We start from the raw sequence: 19,618 nt of genomic DNA on the forward strand, positions 1-19,618 counted from the left end.
CAAGGGGGCCCAGGAGGGTTGGACATGCTTCAAGCAGGTGGTTTTGAGTGCACAGGAACAAGCTATACCAGTGTGCCGAAAGGCTAGCCGGCGGGGAAGACAACCGGCTTGGCTAAACAGGAAGATCCTGAATGAAATCAGAAATAAAAAGAGACTTTACCGACTGTGGAAAAAAGGGCTGGCTACTTATGAAGAATTTATGGAAATAGCTAGATCATGCAGAAAAAAAATCAGGGAAACAAAAGTGCAATTTGAAGTTAATTTGGCCAACTCTGTCAGGGATAATAAAAAGTCCTTCTTCAAATATGTTAATAACAAAAGGAGGGCCAAGGAAAACCTCCATTCTCTGTTGGACTCTGAGGGAAATATAGTTAAAAAAGATGAGGAGAAAGCTGAGGTACTTAATACCTACTTTGCCTCAGTTTTTACCAGTAAGACAGGTGGCCCTCAGGACAATTCATCTCTGGAGGTGGTTGACAGAGATAGGAAGCCAAATAGGCCCCTTGTATTCCAGGAGGAAATAGCTGGTGACTTACTGAGCCATCTGGATCCTCACAAGTCTATGGGACCAGATGAGATCCATCCTAGGGTGATGAGGGAGCTAGCAGAAGAACTTGCCAAGCCGCTCTCCATCATCTTCCAACAGTCCTGGCTCACTGGGGAGGTCCCATATGATTGGAAACTGGCCAATGTTACCCCAGTCCACAAAAAGGGCTGCAGAGCTGACCCTGGCAACTACAGGCCTGTCAGCCTGACTTCGGTGCCTGGCAGGGTTATGGAGCAGATCATCCTGAATGGAATCACACAGCACCTTCAGGATGGACAAGGGATCAGACCCAGCCAGCATGGGTTTAGGAGGGGCAGGTCCTGTCTGACCAACCTGATCTCCTTTTATGATCAGGTGACTCACCTGGTGGATGAGGGGAAAGCCGTGGATGTGGTCTATCTGGACTTCAGCAAGGCCTTTGACACTGTCTCCCATAATATACTCTTGCAAAAGCTGGTAGCCCATGGCTTGGACAAGTGTACTCTACGCTGGGTTAAGAACTGGCTGGAGGGCCGGGCCCAGAGAGTGCTGGTGAATGGGGCTGCATCCAGCTGGCGGCCAGTCACTAGTGGTGTTCCCCAGGGGTCAGTGTTGGGTCCAGTCCTGTTTAACATCTTTATTGACGATTTAGATGAGGGGATTGAGACCATCATCAGCAAATTTGCTGATGACACCAAGTTGGGAGGGAGTGTCGACCTGCTGGAGGGCAGGAGGGCTCTGCAGAGGGATCTGGATAGACTGGAAAAATGGGCTGATTCCAATGGGATGAAGTTCAATAAGGCCAAGTGCCGGGTGCTGCACTTTGGTCACAACAACCCCCTGCAGCGCTACAGGCTGGGCACAGAGTGGCTGGAGAGCAGTCAGACAGAAAGGGACCTGGGGGTACTAATTGACAGGAAGCTCAACATGAGCCAACAGTGTGCCCAGGTGGCCAAGAAGGCCAACGGTATCCTGTCCTGTATCAAAAATAGCGTGGTCAGCAGGACAAGGGATCCTTCCCTTGTACTCTGCACTGGTGAGGCCACACCTGGAGTATTGTGTTCAGTTCTGGGCCCCTCAGTTCAGGAAAGACATTGAAGTGCTGGAGCGGGTCCAGAGAAGAGCAACACGACTGGTGAAGGGACTTGAACATAAGACCTATGGGGAGAGGCTGAGGGAGCTGGGGTTGTTTAGTCTAGAGAAGAGGAGGCTTAGAGGTGACCTCATCACTCTCTATAACTACCTGAAGGGAAATTATAGCCAGGTGGGGATTGGTCTCTTCTCCCAGGCAGTTAGCAATAGGACAAGGGGGCATGGGCTTAAACTCTGCCAGTGGAAATTTAGGCTGGATATTAGAAAGAAATTCTTTACAGAGAGAGTGGTCAGGCATTGGAATGGCCTGCCCAGGGATGTAGTGGACTCACCGTCCCTGGAGGTTTTTAAATTGAGATTGGACATGGCACTTAGTGCCATGATCTAGTAAACGGTCTAGAGTTGGACCAAGGGTTGGACTCGATGATCTCTGAGGTCTTTTCCAACCCAGTCGATTCTGTGATTCTGTGCCATCAAGGTGGTGCTCCCCCACTTCAACAAGGTAAAACTCCTGTTCAACTGGAATGGTGAAATTCTCAAGGTGTGGAAAGCACAGGACTGGGAAAGTGTAAATGATTTATAACTGAGGATTCCACCACAGTACATCTCAGAGTGAGGAGTCCACTTTTCTATTCCTCCCACTTACCACTGAAGCTACTAGAATATATACAAGAAATGCTTTAAAGTAAGCACGGCCAACAAGGCCCCTTAGGGCCAGGATTAACTGGACTTGCCAGACTAGACAGCCCAGTTCTAACAGCTGGTTCTTGTTTGAGTTGTAAACTTAGATGCTGCAGGGCCAGCACTTACCACTGAACCTGGGGAACAGGATTACAGCTGACATAACTGGAATCCAGAGATGATCTGACATATGCAGTGATACAGCCTGGCACAGAAATGGCTATTTAATGGAAATACTGCTTTCCAGCATAAGAACTCCGCTTGCTGTTGGGGATCTTATGCAAAAAGAAATATAATATATATTAGCATATGTAAAACCGAAACAAAAAGCCCTTTAAGAAATGCATGTAGCCAGCTGGGGAACAGCTTCTGTGAAAATTGTTACACAGTGAACTACCTTTTCCAGAGTGGGAGCAGCTAAACTATCAGTATCTAGCAAGTGGCTGTCTTGATTGCAGTAAATCCTAAAGGCAATACAGCCTCTACAAAGGAAGAATCAACTGCATTGCTGTTTGCAGAATCAAATCACTTCATGTCAAGCCTTTGATTGCTCCGTGCTTCTTTTGGACTGTGAAGGTCACATTATGCATTGAAACCTGAGTCCAACAAAGTTTTCTCTACCTTGGATAGTGACAAGAGTTTAAACTGTGATGGTAGAGGGGAATAATGTAAAAACTGGTATGGGAAATCCTGCATAGCCAGCCACCACTTACAGTGTAGGCTGATCTTGGGTACCCGGTAGGTTGTTTCTATAAATCCAGAAAAATGAAGTAGTGTTAACTGGAGAAACAAAACAAAATAAACCCCACCCCAAACCCAAGAACTAAACCACATCTTTATTGTGGCCTTATTTGTCTACAAAGCCTCATTTTATATCTCAACCATCGTGCCTACACTTGTACTATTTATAGAGTTGTCTTCTTCCAATCTAGCTACTGTGTCCTATTAAAAGAAACTCTAAACTGGGAGGTCTCAAGGCTGTGACTGACTCCTCACACTCATTTTAAGGACACAACCTCAAGCTTACCAATGTCATCAGGAGTCTTCAGAGGTCCCCTGTTATTGACACTCATTTGTTTTTGTTTGATTTCTGGGAGAGACTTTGCATAAGCAAATCTGTGCAAAAGAAAAAGGCAGCCTGGACTTTTTTTCCAGATCATCTTTCTATTCTTTCTCACTTTGCAAAGATGTTTTTATGAGGCCTTAATTTTGACTAAAGATGGGATTTTCAGAGAGACGATAGCTAACTGATTGTAATTGGTCCTCCAATTTTCTGTGATACTAGGATGCCTAACTCCAAATATTGACTTTTCCTTTGGGCAAGTTTACAACTTCTGTTAGAGTGAAACCTAACTGAATTTCATAGGTACAGAATTATTTTAAGACCATAACACTTCTCTTTCTAAGTAAGACTAGTTAGGAGTACCTTATGTGTGTATATATTAAAAAAAAGAAAAAAATAAAAGCAAGCGTCATTTCATTGAAACAAGCTCTCTACAGATAGAGAAGAATTTTCAGAAAAAAAACAATCAAAATAATCAGAGCTGTGGCACTTGAAGGGCTGGGCATTTGCCATTGACTGAACAGTCAGCAATGACTGAATTAATAATGTAGCCAGGTACCTTGGGGCTAAGCAAGTGGACTGTCAGCGAGCAAGTACAGCTCCAGTTGTTTTCCTGCCCTAAAGGTACTGGTCTTCATTCCAGAATGTTTGTTGGACTTGGCAACATTTACTGAAGCAAAAGAAAAAAATGAAATATTTCATCTTATGAAAGAACTTAGTATATTATTAGCAGAAAAAGTGCATCCTGAATTTGAAGTGACCTTTTAAATGTGAAGTGATTATCTATCTATCTATCTAGAGTCTTTAGAGTAGGAGTTAAATCCAGAGGGGGCATCAAACAAGCCTAAGAAGTTTCTTTCTGGAACTCCATTTCATAAAATCATTTCAAAACCAATTACCTCATTTGAGGGACAAAGCGAAATCCCTAAGATTACTCCTGTCACACTCCATTGTGGGACTGTCACCTCCCAGGAGAGACTTGGGTGCTAAAACAGTTAAGTCAGTATCTAGCGGTATATACTATAAAAACTTGTGAGCCCACAAGTTACATGACTCTAAAATATTATACATCCCACCCTGCTCAGACTACAGCTACCACAAACCCCCACAAGCTGCCTTCCTGCAGTGGAAAATAACAGTTTTTGGCTTGTCATCCAAATACAACCTGCATCCTAATGCATTCCAAACACCTTCCTAGTTGCAGAGCTGCATCAAGCTACAACCTGTGCTGTACTTTGAAGCTGGAACCCTTGCTATTATCATATAAAACCAAACAAATCAACAAAAAACCCTACACACATACCAAACCAAGCCAACCAACCAAAAACCAAACACAAACAAATAAAACCAAAACAAACCACTAAAGTTAACAGAGCAAGGAAGTTCTTGAGCAAAATATTTTAAGCCCAAACAAAATCCAACCAGTTTTTCCTTTACCTACTGCAGATGACATATGATGTACCCTTTAGAGGCAGCTTTGTGACACCTTCAAGCACTACATATAGTAAATTCCACTGCTGAGTCTGTGTCAAAAACCCTAATGCAGGAAAAATGTCAAAGTGAAAAAAGAGCTAAGAAATATTAATAGCATGTCTTTAATCACACACAGGCTCTTCATCACAAGGAAAACTGCTTCTAGAGTTTCAGATGGTCTACAATAACCGTTAACGCTGAGCTACTATTATATTCTTAAGTGTGCATGACTTACTTTTAACAGAACAGTTCACATTTATGACACAGACAATAGCAGCACTTTGGAAGAGAGTATAAAACTTTCAAATCTCCAGAGACATGTTCAATGCAACAATAATCCACAGGGTGTTTAAAGCTCCCTTTCAACAGAAAATAGTCCCTTGCAAGCCCCCTTCCTCCCTTTTTTTTTTTTTAAAGAAACAGTACCATTCATAAACTGAAAGTTGCAGTAATAGCAAAGAATTTTACAACCACTCTCAAAAATATATTAAACAAATCTAAAATAATATCAAAAATAATCCATTGAGGCTAGAAAGCATGAATCTCACTGGGCAGCAAGCAAGAAAACAGCATCACGGATCTCTGTGCAACAGCCCGTTGTTTACTCAAGGCAGACAGAAAGAGCCACTGCTATTCAAACCAGAGATGCTCTCGAACAGACACATGGAATGATATATGATCAAGTAGTCTGAACAATGATGGGCACCAAAACCCTCATTTACTAAGGTCAAAGAGAAAATGCATCTGTAATTCCCCCCATTTGCTTGTATACTTTCCATCATCTCTTGCAAAAATGCACCAGCAGTAATACAGAAGTGTTACATAACATAAGCTTTTCAAGCCTGCCTCAATTACAGTCCATTATCAAAGCCAAGCAGATTTGAAAGCCTTTATCCCCAGTTGTAACTAACAGCAGTGTAAAGGGAACACTTACCATGCACCAAGAGTGGGTGAAAGGACCTCAGGACATCATGGGTCCAGGTTCATGGTGATGGCTGCAGGTTTGTGACATCACCCCAGCCAAGTCACTTCACTCCCATCATCCTCCCTGCAACAGCCTCTAGTTTCCCAGCATGGCCGGTTGGAGTTTTAGGTAGAACCCAGGTCCAGCTCTCCAGGTTGAAGCTTTCTCAGTGGCCCAGCTGAAGTCTAGCACCTAAACTGTGAAGGAAAAATATAGCCCAAGTTGTCCTCAAAGCATAGGAACAAGAAACTATGAGGACTGAAGTCCAGCTCACTGACTTATTTTTTCAAGCAATTATAAAAAGCAAGAGTCAATGCAGATCTTGAGCTCACTACATTCTTCCAGTTTGACACGTGAAAGACGAGTGTTCCCAAGAATTATTTTAGCTAGAATATTAACTGCATAATTAACTCCATACCTGGAGACTCAACATGTTCACTAACTTAACTAAACCTATTTTACCAATACACTCCAGAGCATTCTCCAGCAGTGAGGTCCACGGGTTAATTAAGCACTATGAATAAAAAAAATTTGGTTTAGACCCTCTACCCAATGACTTCATTTGTGCAGGAGAAGGCCAACACCTCAGAGATGCAGCCAGCAGACTCCAAGTAAAGTCACTAAACCCCACAGAGTATTTGGCCAGCAATAGGCTAAGTGTACAATTCTCTTTTCTTTGCACTCCTTTTGTTTGAAGCAGCTTCATACAATACATTAACAGACTCCCCCATGCAGCACAGCAACATCCTTGGCTTCAAAAATTGTGACAAGATGAACAACAGTTAGCTTAAACTGGATCTCTGAAGACCTTTCATATGCAGGATCTGTAGCAAATAGTCTGCAATCCTCTTAAACCAAGGATCTTGACAGGAACATTTCAGGAATACAGAAAGCATGCCAAAGTATTAGCCTGCTATATTGCTTTTGCTCATTTTGGCAAGAGTATTGCGCTGTATGAAGTGAGCTTCAGTTCAATATTCACACTAAAAAAAAAACCAACCACCCTCATAAAAATTAATGGCATTTTGACTAGAGCTGGGTGAAACACTCAATAAAAGAAGAAAGCACAGGAAGCCAGATTGACTTTCTAATCCACTGCCAGTGCCATAGCCTTGCTAGGCTTCACTCTGTCAGTACATGGAAAAGACATACATCATACTTCATTATTATTCTGAGCAAAACTCTGCAGAGGGCATTCAGTATCAGAACACAGTCCAAAAGCTGTACTTTCTGTCTTGTTTAAGACTTTGATTTATATCCTCATTAGCATGAGGGAATAGCTCCTATTAAAACTATTAAAGATAATTTTAGCAATAATATTGAAGGATATTAGTAGGTGTAATGACAGTACTAACGATGAAAATTAATAACCATTCATTATTTTTAATCATATGTACAGCTGAAATGAACAATCAGGAAAATAAACACGACATTTTATATAAAACTAAAACTAAGGGGATGTGAAAACACTAACAATTACACTCTAAATTATAAGTTGTCCACACCAAGTTTAATATTGCAATTTCAGAGACAGGAAAGTATAAATATTCCGCAGGTAGGCCAGAGAGCCAGGAACCAGCCAGTGGTGTAACATCAAGCAAATGGCGGTTCACCTCTTCCATGCCTGCATTCTCACCTGACACATCCCGGATAATATGGGCATTTGGCATCATACTTCCAGATATATCTGAGAGACCACTGGGTTGGAATGTCATTACTGCTGACAAGCACCAATAATCACATTTCTTCCCTTAGTCTCTTCAGCTGTTCCTTTACCACCACACTGGTTGTGTCTGTTCAGATATAAGCTGTTTAGCATGGCGCTATTTCTCACTCATGGGGAGACACGGTACTTCCTGTCCCATTTTAAAGCTCTGAGAACACAGCTTGTGCTAAGCATTACCTTCAAAGCACATATTAAATTATACTTGCGCCTTTTGGTTTTAAAGGTAGAAAAGATTTCTTCTCTTGTTGGAAGCAGGGTTTTGTTTAAGGACAAAGGGGCAGGTGGGAAATGAAGCAAGAAACGGACCTCTTAACTGATCAGATTATTTTAAACAACAGAACTGCAATTTGGTTTTTGAGTATAGGTCACCTTAAAGGTTTTTCAAGAGCCTCTGCTAGATACTAAACTCTCCAGTGCAAGTTACACCAGTCATTTGAAAGTTAAAGGGATTTCATCTTAAGAATCAAAATGTAAGCTTTGCTCCTGGCAAAGCTCTGTGCTTGTGTCATCTCAAATACATGCCATATCTTAATTGTGAAATCACTGACAGGGCTTTTGGTCTGTGCACAGGTCGTGTCTTTGAAAGCCTCACTGCTCTAAAGCTTCAGTAGTCACACTATTGAACTGTCTCAGTAGAAGAGGAAAAAAACACAGGTCACGGGTGACTTTTTGAAGAAGTGTGCTGCTACCTTCTCCTTAGACAAGGTTCTGTGTCAGTGAACAGTGCCAGCAACAGGCTACCAGAAGTCAGCACTGCGTGCTCATAAAAGCCCTTCCCCTGCTGAGGGATTGAAATCCCACACTCTCATCATCAGTTCAGCGCCTGGTTGCACCACACAAACCTTCCCCAACTTGGCCAAGGATACCAAAAGTCCTAGCTGCTCCCATAACAAGACATTAGGAACTGCAGAAGTAGTTCTCAAAAGCAGAACTGGCCTCCTGGACCACTGGAAAGAACAACTTAAAACTTGTTTCCATTACTTTGTCTGCCTAACTCACCTGAGGTCAGAAGAACAGTTTCAATAAAGCAAGTTGCCCATGTCTTCCGCATCCCTTGAGTTTTACAAGCCATGCCACCCCATGTGAATAACTGCCTTTTATCAGCAGGAAAGAAAAAAACAACCAGTCAAACAAAAAAAATCCCCCAAAACAAAAAAACAAACACTAAACCCAACCAAAAAAACAACCCAACAAACAAAAACAACCCACCAAAAACACAAACAAAAAAACAACCAACCAAACAAGGAAACAAACAAAAACAACAAAAAAACAACGCAAACAAAAACAAAAAACCAAAACCAAACCAAGAAAACAGAGTCAACAAGGGAAAAAAAGGTACCTCTTCCCTCCTGGAGTGCTTCACTTCTTCATTCTACCAGAAACGTGACCATCCAATCACCACACACCCAGGCGTCCGACACACAAGTTGTGCAGGACAGTGGTCACCAAGTCTGTGGCCTGTCTTTGGTGGAGGGAAGTCTTCACAGTTTAGAAAGAAATCAGAGGCAGGAGAGGCAAGTTTTTGGCTGCAGGCAGCATCACAGAAGCCTTCACAGCTGCAACCTGATAACAGCCGCCTACACCACCTGCAAATCTCTTAAATTATCTGTCCCCAGTACATAGCCTCCTCACAGGGCTGTGCTCTGCCCATGTTCCTGCTCCTTGAGGGCAGGGGATGGCAGCCCAGCCAACATTCCCTGGAAGATTTTCTTTAGGAAACGTTGGCTAGAAGAGCCATTAGGTTCCCAGCACAGAAGCTGCTGGAGAAATGCAGGTTTTCTCCTGCTGCTGGTGGGTTTGAGGCCATCGCAAAGGACAGCAGCATATGTTTCTGTCAGCTTTGTGTGGGCTGAGGAACTGGCTGCCACCAACATGGCCACTGGCCACTAGTGCTTCTGTGAGGCAGTTGTGGTATGTGTGGGGCCAACGGCCGAACTGCTGTTCCCAAGCCTGGGGACCCTGGGGCAGGGACAGTGCTGTGGGGCAACAGTTGCCATGTTGCACAATAAATGCCCTACTTATTAACTAAGTATTAAATGCTTAATAATCGGGCAAAATTTGTAAACTACCAGTTTATGATTATTTAAATACTTGTAAATGGATTATTCAACACACACTCAATATTAAACTATGGTGCTTACAATCAAGTAAAAACCACCACACAAAACCTACTATAAACCAAAAGGAACAAGAGGGGGCTGTCCAAATCATGAAGCAAATTAGGACACTGCTAAAGAGTTCATACTTCAGGAATAGAGGGTGTTAAAAAGTGATTACACAAATCCCCACTAGCTGCTGGGAAGAGGCTCCAAACCCAAGGACCTTCATAGCCTTGGTGGGGCTCCCCGGTCCTGGTACAGGCTGATCCTCTATAAGATTACGGCTTAAAAATGCAGGTGAACCAAATGCTGGAGCTACTGACTCCAGTCGTTTTCTTTCAAGGAACTGTGTGTCAGTACAGAAGTCTCAGAGGGGAGAACAATGAATAGTAAAATGTTGATTTTTCCAGAGCAGAAGTAATGTTGAAAGAAAATGGTTATAGCTTTACCCAGGCCAGCAACTGAGCCCCACACAGCCACTTGCTCACTGTCCCTGTGCAGTGGGATGGAGGAGGAAATTGACAGGATAAAAATCCTCCAGAGTTTACTGCTGAATGGAATATCCCTTGAGTCAGTTGGGGTCAGCTGTCCTGGCTTTGTCCCCTCCCAACTCCTTGTGCATCCACAGCCCACTTGCTGGTGGGTGGTGTGAGGAGTAGAAAAGACTTTTGACCCTGTGCCAGCACTGCTCAGCAATGAATAAAACATCCCTATGTTATCAACACCATTTCCAGCACAAATCCGAAACACAGCCCCATGTAAGTTACTATGAAAAAAAATTAACTCTACCCCAGGCAAAACCAATAAGAGAGTATAGGATAATCATACCTGTTTAATAACTGAGGATTAAATGTTGCATTTCATGCTTCCTTAGGCTGACATTATGGGACACAGTTAGAAGTCATGGGTTAAAACTTTCCTCTAAAGGAAAAAATATTGTAAAAAATGATGGCTAAATGTAGCAACTGCAACTTTAAAGTATAAACTACTTTTTATAGGTGAGAAATGGAACCAAGAAATAACAAGCACGAACAATCTGGTGAACAGATGTTTAAGAATAACTGCTAATAAACTGAACAAAAGAAGAAAAAAAATCTAGTGACTAGGTCTATTAACATCTGACTCCTATGAAGGAAGATGTTCCAGCCTGGGTAATTAAGATAATCATTAACACCATTTTGACGTTTTAAAAAAATTTCTTCTCACACAAGAGCAAGTAGCTCAGTCCACCCCATAGATACTGATAACCACTTGGTGCCTAATTTTGCTTTTACCATTTTCTACTATCATGTATGTATATGAGGAGGCAAAGATTCAACACTTGACTTATGGCCATGAGCGCAGTATAGGAAGGAAGACAATAAGGAACCCAAGTGGTGCAAATTCAAGGGTGTCTCAGAGTCCAAGCAAGAGAAACCCTGTTTCCCTTCTACTGGTAAATATAATCAGAATGACCTGATAATGAATATATTTATGTACAAACTGAAGTGTGTATAAGTCTGTGTAGATGTAATTATACGTATTTGCAAATGATACTTGAGTTGGAAGAAACAAGTGATTCAATTAAGTCCAAATGTTTCCCACATGCAATCTGGTAAAGTATAATTTGTTATAATTAAGCCATCTCTGCAACTTCAGAAGCGAGAACAACACTTTTGTGTCTTTCAGAAAACCATTACAGAAATCAATGGTCCTTGAATAGGTAAAAAGGAGTAGGTAAAAACAGGTTAAAAGTAGTACTTGGCAGATACAAGAGCTTCTTTAATTAGAGATGTCAAAAATGAAATCTGTACTGGGTAGGCACATAACTTAATGGGAAAGAGTTACCATCTGACTAAACAAGTAATTGTAAAAAATAAAAAAATCACAAAATTCCTTTTCTGAATGCTAGCTGCTCTTTTTATTTTAAAATCCTTTGAGCTAAGATAGCCAGTCCCCCCCGCACCCCCCCCCCCCACCCCCCCCCCCCCCCCCCCCGATCCCTAGTGCTTAGAAACCAGACTAGTAGCTAATAGTCACTTAGGTAGCCAGTAAGTACTTTACAGTAACACACCTGCACAAACTTTAATGACCAATTAGTGCTGCAGTCTCTCTGCTGATGAAGACAATGTTAGTGGGGTAGGTGAGAGAAATGCGTTGGGAAATTAAGCAGGGCCTGATGGAACTAGGATGATGTTCAAAAGCCAGGCTTTCAGCTTATGAAAATCTATTCAAAAGCATGTGTTTAAGTATGGTTTGTGAATACATCCCTCTCTTTTTCTAAGAAGTATAAAGTCTGGGTGATGTGGTTGGAGGAGCTTCAGTATGTCTGGCTTAGGCTAGTAAACAGTGAATTTAAACCTTTCCCCTAAAGCATGTTGAGAGTGAATCTGCTGTATTTGATACACTGAGTCCCCAACAGCCCAGAAATTAAAATTGATCTGATCAAAAACCCCACATGAATCAAACTGAGCTTTCTCATGCCATGGTCAAATTACCAGGATTAGCAGCAGGTAGTGTCCAATGAACTGAAGTAGAATTTGGGGCCGAAGGAGTTTTCCTGTAGAGTGCAGATGAACTATAAGAAAACTGCAACAAAACCAAGGGAAACTAATCAAAAAGCCTTCACCTGCATAATGCTTATTTTGGATATGACAAAAGCACCAAACTGAGAATTTCTCTAGACTGCTTTCTCAGGAGCTCCCTCCAGCTTTCTGCATACAAAGGACAACTTTTAAACTCTGAGTCAGGAAAACCTCTTAAAGATTCTGCATTTAAAAATGTTTTCTCTAGTTAATTTGAGAAAAAAGCATCAAGTGTGTTTCAAAGCAGCCTGCTGGTTATTAGAGAAATTGTCAACATTTTTGAATTCTATTTTTGTTTGGCAGCTCAGTGAGTGCTAGTGTGCCAGATTTTTATCTTGAAACAATAAAAATCATCCACTGGAGACTGAAGATGAACACCAGCTTCCTAAGAAGGTTGAGCAGGTGGAGCAGTGGACATAGGCACAGCCTGTCAGACTGCAAATGAGAAGTTCAGGGTGAGCTGCTCCCATACTTGGTTTGGAGAACCTCGGACAACTAATACTTGAGTTTAGGGAAAAATTTATAGGGGAGAAAATAACATTTTTAGGTGGAATGCCCAAATGGACTTCTCAGTTCTCATGCCACTGTAGTCAGTCAGACTTCTTTCAAACATGTTTAGGACTAGTATTTCAACTCCAAGAAGCAGCTGAAATAGCCGTTCTGTCAAACACATACATCACCCTGTCTTCATGATAGCTCTCTATGGGCCAAACCAACTGCAGCAAGACTTCTTTACTTAATTATACTAGCTTAAAATAATGAGCCTTCTCTCATCAGCTGCTGGCAGGGAGGTTCTCTTTTGGGTGTAAAATGAGATCTGCTCTGCTCTTTCTAAAGGGGCTACCAGCCAAAGACACGGAGTCATATTCTCAAGAGTTACATTATTGGTAGGAATTCTTTCTCCTAATGAGTGCTAAATTCCATTTTTGAAGTGACCTGGGGCAGAGTCAGAGAAGTATTTTGGAACCCAGAGTTATAAAGTTGTTTAGCAGAGGGCTTATCAAAACAGCTCATAAATGCTTCCAAATCTGCCCTGTGGGCCATTTTGGAGAAATGCACATGCCAATACACTTGAGTTCTCTTTAGTTTGCAAAGACTCAAGAGTTCCTGATTAAGGAAGAGATCATTTGAATACAAAGTTAATTTTAAAGCACTGCAATTTTTTTAAATGCAAACTTTCTCTACAAGCAGTGGCATATGGTTGTGATTTCAAAAGGGAAGGTGAAAGAAGGTTTTTTGCAAAAAAACTGAAAGCTTTCATGCAAAATATAAATGAAAATGAATCTCTCTGAAATAAATGAATGGATCTCTATTCCTCATATCCCTTCCCATGAGCTCTTTGGGGGAAAAAATGATGGACAAAAAAGTCAGGGAGCAGCCACCCCTGAGGACTGGCTAGTTGGGGAAGCAGGATGGCCTCCAGCTCTGCGACCGTGGCATGTGATTGCCTCGACCAGACCCACAGCAAACAACATCCTCGCAGCTTCTAGACCCATGGAAAACACTGCTTCCCCATGAGAACGAAACAGCCTGGCTGGGGACTGACCTGGTCTGCTCTGCTAACAGCAACTATTTGAGTTGCTTGTTGTCCTGGTTTTGTTAAAAACAAGTTTCTCTTTCAGTGAATTTTGCCTGTCAGCTAAAGCCTTCATATTAACTGCATTTTCCTGGAGAACCAGACACATGTTTTGGTAAACCTAGCAATGGAATGCAAACTTATTGATAAGCACGGATGGACATCTCACGAGAGGGGTGACGAGAAGCAAGTGAGCAAGAAACTGACCAACTGTGTATAACATTCCATTCACGTGAATACTTCATATAAAAGTGGGAGATCACGAGGATCTCATCCCTTTTCCCTTTTTTGCCTTTGCTTTTTCCCTTCTGCTTACGGCCGACATTAGGAGAGGACCTTGCTAGTCGTCCCTGCGAACTGAGGCCTAGTGAGAGACTGAATCCAGCTCCGGTTGGCTGCAGAGTCCAATCCAGGACTTCGGGTGCTGGTTCTGCAGCTGCTGAGACTTTCAAGATTGGTTTTGTATACTTTGTATTATTTTCTCTATTCTTATTAGTAGCGCTAGTAAAACATTGTTAATTTTTCCAACTCTCTTCTCTCTGTCCTTCTTTCCCTCCCAATCACCTGTCCTGAGTGGGAAGGGGGGAGAGGGAGGGGCAAAAAGGGGGAAGCGGGGGGGGCAGAGGGGGTTAACAATACATCTGCCAGGGTTTTATTGTCACCCCGCAATCTTAACCCTCGACACTTGTGCACACATTAATGGAAATATCTATCAGCTATAACTGGAACAAGTGCTGTGCTCAGTGGCAGAAGAGCCAACAAAAGCATGCCCACATATTTTGAGTCAGCCTGGTATTAATTCCTAGGCAGGTCTTTGTTTACAGTGCTATATTTACATGGAGCAGCCATATGGAGTAGGGATATTCCTCCTGACAGCTGCTCTGCTTTCCTCAAAGCAAAGGAGGGGAGGGATTGCTTCCAAATAATACCTGCCGTATTGCCGTTTCCTTCCAAACACCATCATCCTGGCCCACGCAGCTGCAAAGGAGATGCCAGTGCAGCCCCTCTGCTTTGCAGGGTGGTCGGTTGGGAACACGTGTTGCCATCTCCTGCTGGGAATGCCCCAGATGTGGGCATAATTCCCATCCCTGGGAAGGCATGGTTGAGATCTCAGTCCATCAGTCACCTCTTGGTGCTCTGAGGCTGATGAACAACATGTGGATAACTCATGTGCTTGTTCCTCCATTCATCTGAGGAAAGCTCCTTGTTTTAAGGTGTCCTCATGGCTCAGCCTCTCCACTACATTTGCTTAGCACACCATTTTCTAGGGCAGAAGACAAAAATAAAGTGTACCAGTGATAACCACGCTATCTTGCGCAACAGCTGGTCTACATCTGATGCATGTGAAGTTTTAAAAACAGCTGGTACTCATTCTTCTCCCAATTCCAGTTAAGTTCTCGTCTCCAAGTCCTATTTATCTCATTCACATGCTTGGTGTACAGGAGGGGTTTCTTTCATTCTTTCCTGACTACACATACAATGTCAGTGACTCTTTCTAGAGACGCAGAAATACTGAAAGTCAGTTTTCTGGAAGATCCCCATGAATATTTTAGTCCTATACCAAGGAGTCCAGCTCTTCAAGAGTATCTGGCACCTGCAGCTTCTCTTAACGTGATGAAGAAGAACCAACCACCATGCCAACAACTTTTACAAGTTCTTTGCTAAATATTGTCATTCATACCCATGCAGTGACTGCCTGGGTGGCTCACCACGCATATTGTGGTAATTGCTGAGGAACAGAGGAGTGTAACACCTGCACTGTGAATACTGAGTTTTGCTGTTGCAGTGTTCTGTGCAGGACTAAGGTGCTGATAGTGAGCAAGGGGAGAAGGTGGTTGGGCAGCTCTGGATTCTTCTTATTAAAGTGAGATGAGAAGCAAAAGCCTTGTTCTAACCTGTGTTTTGCTAAGATGAGCAGTACAAGCCAAATCTTCATTTTCGTTCTAAAAAGCCCTGACAGCTCACCCTGTTGAAAATTTAACAGTTTTTATTTTTCTATTATGCCAAACTGCATAATAGAGGGGACATTGACAAAAGTTGCCATAGAAATAGAGAAAGAAAGCAAAAATTATTACAAAGAAAAAGGACAGATGCCACCAGGGGCAGGAGACATTGGAAAACCCTGTCCCCTGTCCTGCTGAGCATGATGCAGTGACCTTAGCCCTCAGAGGATTCGGACAGCTTTGAGAAATGCAGAATAAACATCTGGAAATGCAAGAGTCAAGTTTGCCTCTTCAGCAAACAGCTCAACACTGTAAACATTCTCAGATCCACTGACTTGAGCTAGGCTTCCCAACCCAGTTCTCTCAAGGAGCATTCGATCTGATTTACCTGCCTGAACTACAGCCACTTCCCTTGGTTCAAAGACCCCCTCTAGTAAGTCAGGGCTAACTTTACCTTGACCACCAAGTTTCTTAAGTGGTTCCCCTCCTGCAAGCAATTCCTACGGGCTAAATATTTACCACAGGAGATTATTTCTAAACCATTCTGCAGGTGACTTCACAGATGATTCAGGTGATTCCAGCACAGATTCACAAAACTGGGTTCTTCACCTCACTTCAAGGATCTTCACAACCTTCTTGCTTCCTTTTCATGTTGTGCTGGGGCCACTGCAGCCCATCAGCCTGTAGGCACCTTTCTTTAAAATTCTCAATAATTGTCTTGGTCTCCTAGAGTAAAGTAAGAGAAGGTATTTTCTGGGAGTAAGGCACTTACATACACTTCTTACCTACATTTCTAGTTTTCTTGCCATTCTCCAGCTTTTAGATTCTAATACAACCACATTCTAGAAAAATGTTAAGCTGTTCCAAATCTAACTTGAAGAATAAAGCAAAGTCAAATGATGCTAAGAAATCCTAAGTACTTTTGCTTCCAAATATATTTCCCACAAGCAGATTTTACTGACTTAAGCACCGTACACATGAATTCTGGCTCCATTATTTAATAAATGCCCCACAGATTGGGTTCAGCTTGCTTGTGTTTTCCCCTAAAGGACTATGCTGCTGCTGCTTTCAGTTGAAGAGGATTTCAGCAATTCCAGCACAGAGCTAAGCCTAAGGCTGTTTTTTGCTGATAGCAGAAGATATGTAGTCTTCCTTGTGCTCACCTGCAACTTCTTTTTCTTTCAAAGAATGCTTTGGGGAAAATAAATAGTGATCTGGTAATACTACAGTATTTTTTAGAACCTTCCAGTTTGCCTCCACTTTTGTCATGCCAGTGAGGGGCTGGAGAAGAAATGAGATACAAGATGGTAATGATCTAGACATCTCAGGTTGGTACGCTGGGTTTTGTTTGTTTCTAAACAAGTACTTCTCCCATTCAATGCCAAGTGACTTATTTTCAGAAGTTTATCTCCATCTTAAAATGTGTTAAAACCTCAGTCAAAACCCAAACAAATAATTTTAAAAAATTAAAAACAACAACAACAACAACAACAACGAAACAAAACAAAACAAAAAAACAAACAAACAAACAAACAAACAAAACAGGGAAAGTTTGCTCTAAAAGATTGTAGTTGACTAAAAATTTGTATTTTGTGTTTATTTTGCATTAACCCGAAACAGAGATTTTCTTACTTTTGTGTCCTTAGTAGCATGGAGTAGATTTGTAGGGGCTGGTTTTTCATCCTCTTTTCTGAGAGTTTAAGGAGTACCATCTAAAACTAAAAGAAAGCAGATTCACAAAAACAAACCAAAGAAACTGGTTTTTGTTTGGAAGCCTCTAAGTCTCAAAGGATACAGAAACAATTGGGGCAACTATGTAGGGTATACTCTTCCCTACACATTAACTTTTGCCTGCTATGGGGAATACTGGGTGAAACAGATGACCTCAAAGAGTTATTAGTACAACCCAGTATTGCCATTTTTATTTTTTGTCCTTTTTACACCATTATGTATATTTTTAGTAGGAAATACAGTGATTTCATTGTATGCACTAGAGTTTCATGAAATTAAGAACAAGACAGGACACGTGACACACATCTGTCTAGACTGGACCCCTCACAATGAATGTCCAAAGCTGCACACAAAAGCAAGGTGAGGAGCAAAACCTCTTGTTTTGAATTACTGAGAAATCCTACTAACAGACCTGCTATCCTGCCCCTTCCTTCGAGTTGCATCTGACGTCTCTTATCTAAGTGACTGAAATTTTCAGATGCAAAAAATGGATAGGCAATCAAGAATAAAAATACAGAATCACAGTGTTCAGTAGAGCTTTCATAATCATACACCAAGACTGCGCTTCAAGAGGCTAAAACCTGTCAGTAGAGAAGAATAAACAACACTGTCTGAATTTTCAGGGAAGCCTAATGAGAGGGAGAAAGATCTTGCACTCTAGAGAAGAGAGCACAGGGGTGTTCGGTCCAAAGAGGATGAGCCAGGCTCAGTTCAGCAGAAAATGTGTCATTGTTTGCATTTGGTAACATTTGACAGGTCATTTTCACCAGATTTCCTCAAATCAGCGTCAAACTAGCTTTATTTCTATTTTATGAAGACGTAAACGCACACGACTCTTTCCATGTGTTGTATTCAAAATACAACTCCCAGAGGTTTTTAAAAATGGAAAACCAAAAATACCTGCTCAGGAAACAAAGTGCTGAGAAATATCAGTCTACACTGGTGACATCAGTATTAGTTTGGGAAAGGCAACAAATTCAGTTTTGGAGGGGAAGGCAAAAAAGATGAATATCGCCATCATCTGCATGAGTTTTCTGCTATTCAGAGCCGTCGCACACCAAATGCTTCCTTCCCAAAGATTCACAAAACCATACAACCCTTCCCTTAAACCAGAAAAAGATCAAGGAATCCAGACAGCAGCAGCTACTTATATACTATTGATTCCCAGTCCTATATCTGCATTAAGTGCATATCAGTTTAATCCAGGTGAGCAGAAAGGAGAAACACAATGAAAAAAAAAAATCCTTGTTCAGAGAGATATTTTCTACTCTACGTGTCTTTGGGAAGGCAACTCCCAACCTTCTCCCTCAAGGAATTGTGTGGTGCAGTCCCATGGCCTCGCAGGGAGCATTGTGCTCTCAAATTTCCCTTATCCAAAAAAGCAGAGTGCGACAAGACAAAACTATCTGTGATGCCTTGACAAAAGGGTTCAGCATGATTTCCAGAATTAGGAAGAGCCACCCTGTTGGCACTGAATTCTGTGGGGAGCCACAATTAGAGAAAATACAGAACTTACTAAAAACAAGGTCAAGAATTTTGGTAGCTGATTGCAGTCAAACTGAAGAAGGTACTTTTTGACACCTTGCAAAAGATATGTATGTATGAAAAAAAATAAACAAATGTTCAGTAATGGTAATAGCTAACAAGCAAGGCATGATCATCTAAACACTTGCCAAATGGTGGAATCAGTTACCCTTTAACCTTTGTCTCTATTTTATATGCTTAATACCTATGATTTGCAGCAGAGATACAGTAGCTGAAGCTGTACTAGTTGATACGCGAAACATAGTGTTACCACCAAATATAATATACATTTTAAAGGACTCAATTAAGATTTTTAGAAGCCTTGCCCCCAAATTAAGGCTGTCAAAACATCTGTTACAGACCTTCCCAATTCAAGGAATTTTGTTGTCTAGGCAACCTGGTCGCAGTGAATCTCAGGTCCAGACCATGCTTGCTGTTTTAAATAGAAACGCCATCCATTAATGCACGGCTGATTTTTAGCAAAAGGTGTTATATGTACACGTAATCCATACTGACAGGCCACAGGTCAATACGCTTGTGTCATACTTGCAGAGCCAAATGTGAAGTGTAAATTGAAGGAGCGAACCAAAATATAACCAGGCCGAAATAGCAGCAAAACCTGATGATCTGGGTGCAACTGGCAGCTGCACAGAGAG

The 19,618-nt window shown here is 41.8% G+C and overlaps 1 long non-coding RNA gene across 1 annotated transcript in view; it reads right to left on the reverse strand.

Moving 5' to 3' along the window:
• The window catches only part of LOC110365240 (uncharacterized), a 362,256-nt gene that overhangs the window by 284,204 nt on the left and 58,434 nt on the right, over positions 1–19,618 (reverse strand). Inside the window, exons 15-21 of the long non-coding RNA XR_010472314.1 lie at positions 17,340–17,425; positions 16,227–16,433; positions 14,694–15,028; positions 10,453–10,545; positions 8,865–9,004; positions 8,525–8,619; positions 5,770–5,996 (exon numbers count right to left, since the gene is read on the reverse strand). This is a non-coding gene — a long non-coding RNA (uncharacterized LOC110365240). The remainder of the gene's footprint in view (positions 1–5,769; positions 5,997–8,524; positions 8,620–8,864; positions 9,005–10,452; positions 10,546–14,693; positions 15,029–16,226; positions 16,434–17,339; positions 17,426–19,618) is intronic.

The sequence above is a fragment of the Columba livia genome, chromosome 4 (genome assembly GCF_036013475.1).
Source record: "Columba livia isolate bColLiv1 breed racing homer chromosome 4, bColLiv1.pat.W.v2, whole genome shotgun sequence".
Classification (NCBI taxonomy): domain Eukaryota; kingdom Metazoa; phylum Chordata; class Aves; order Columbiformes; family Columbidae; genus Columba; species Columba livia.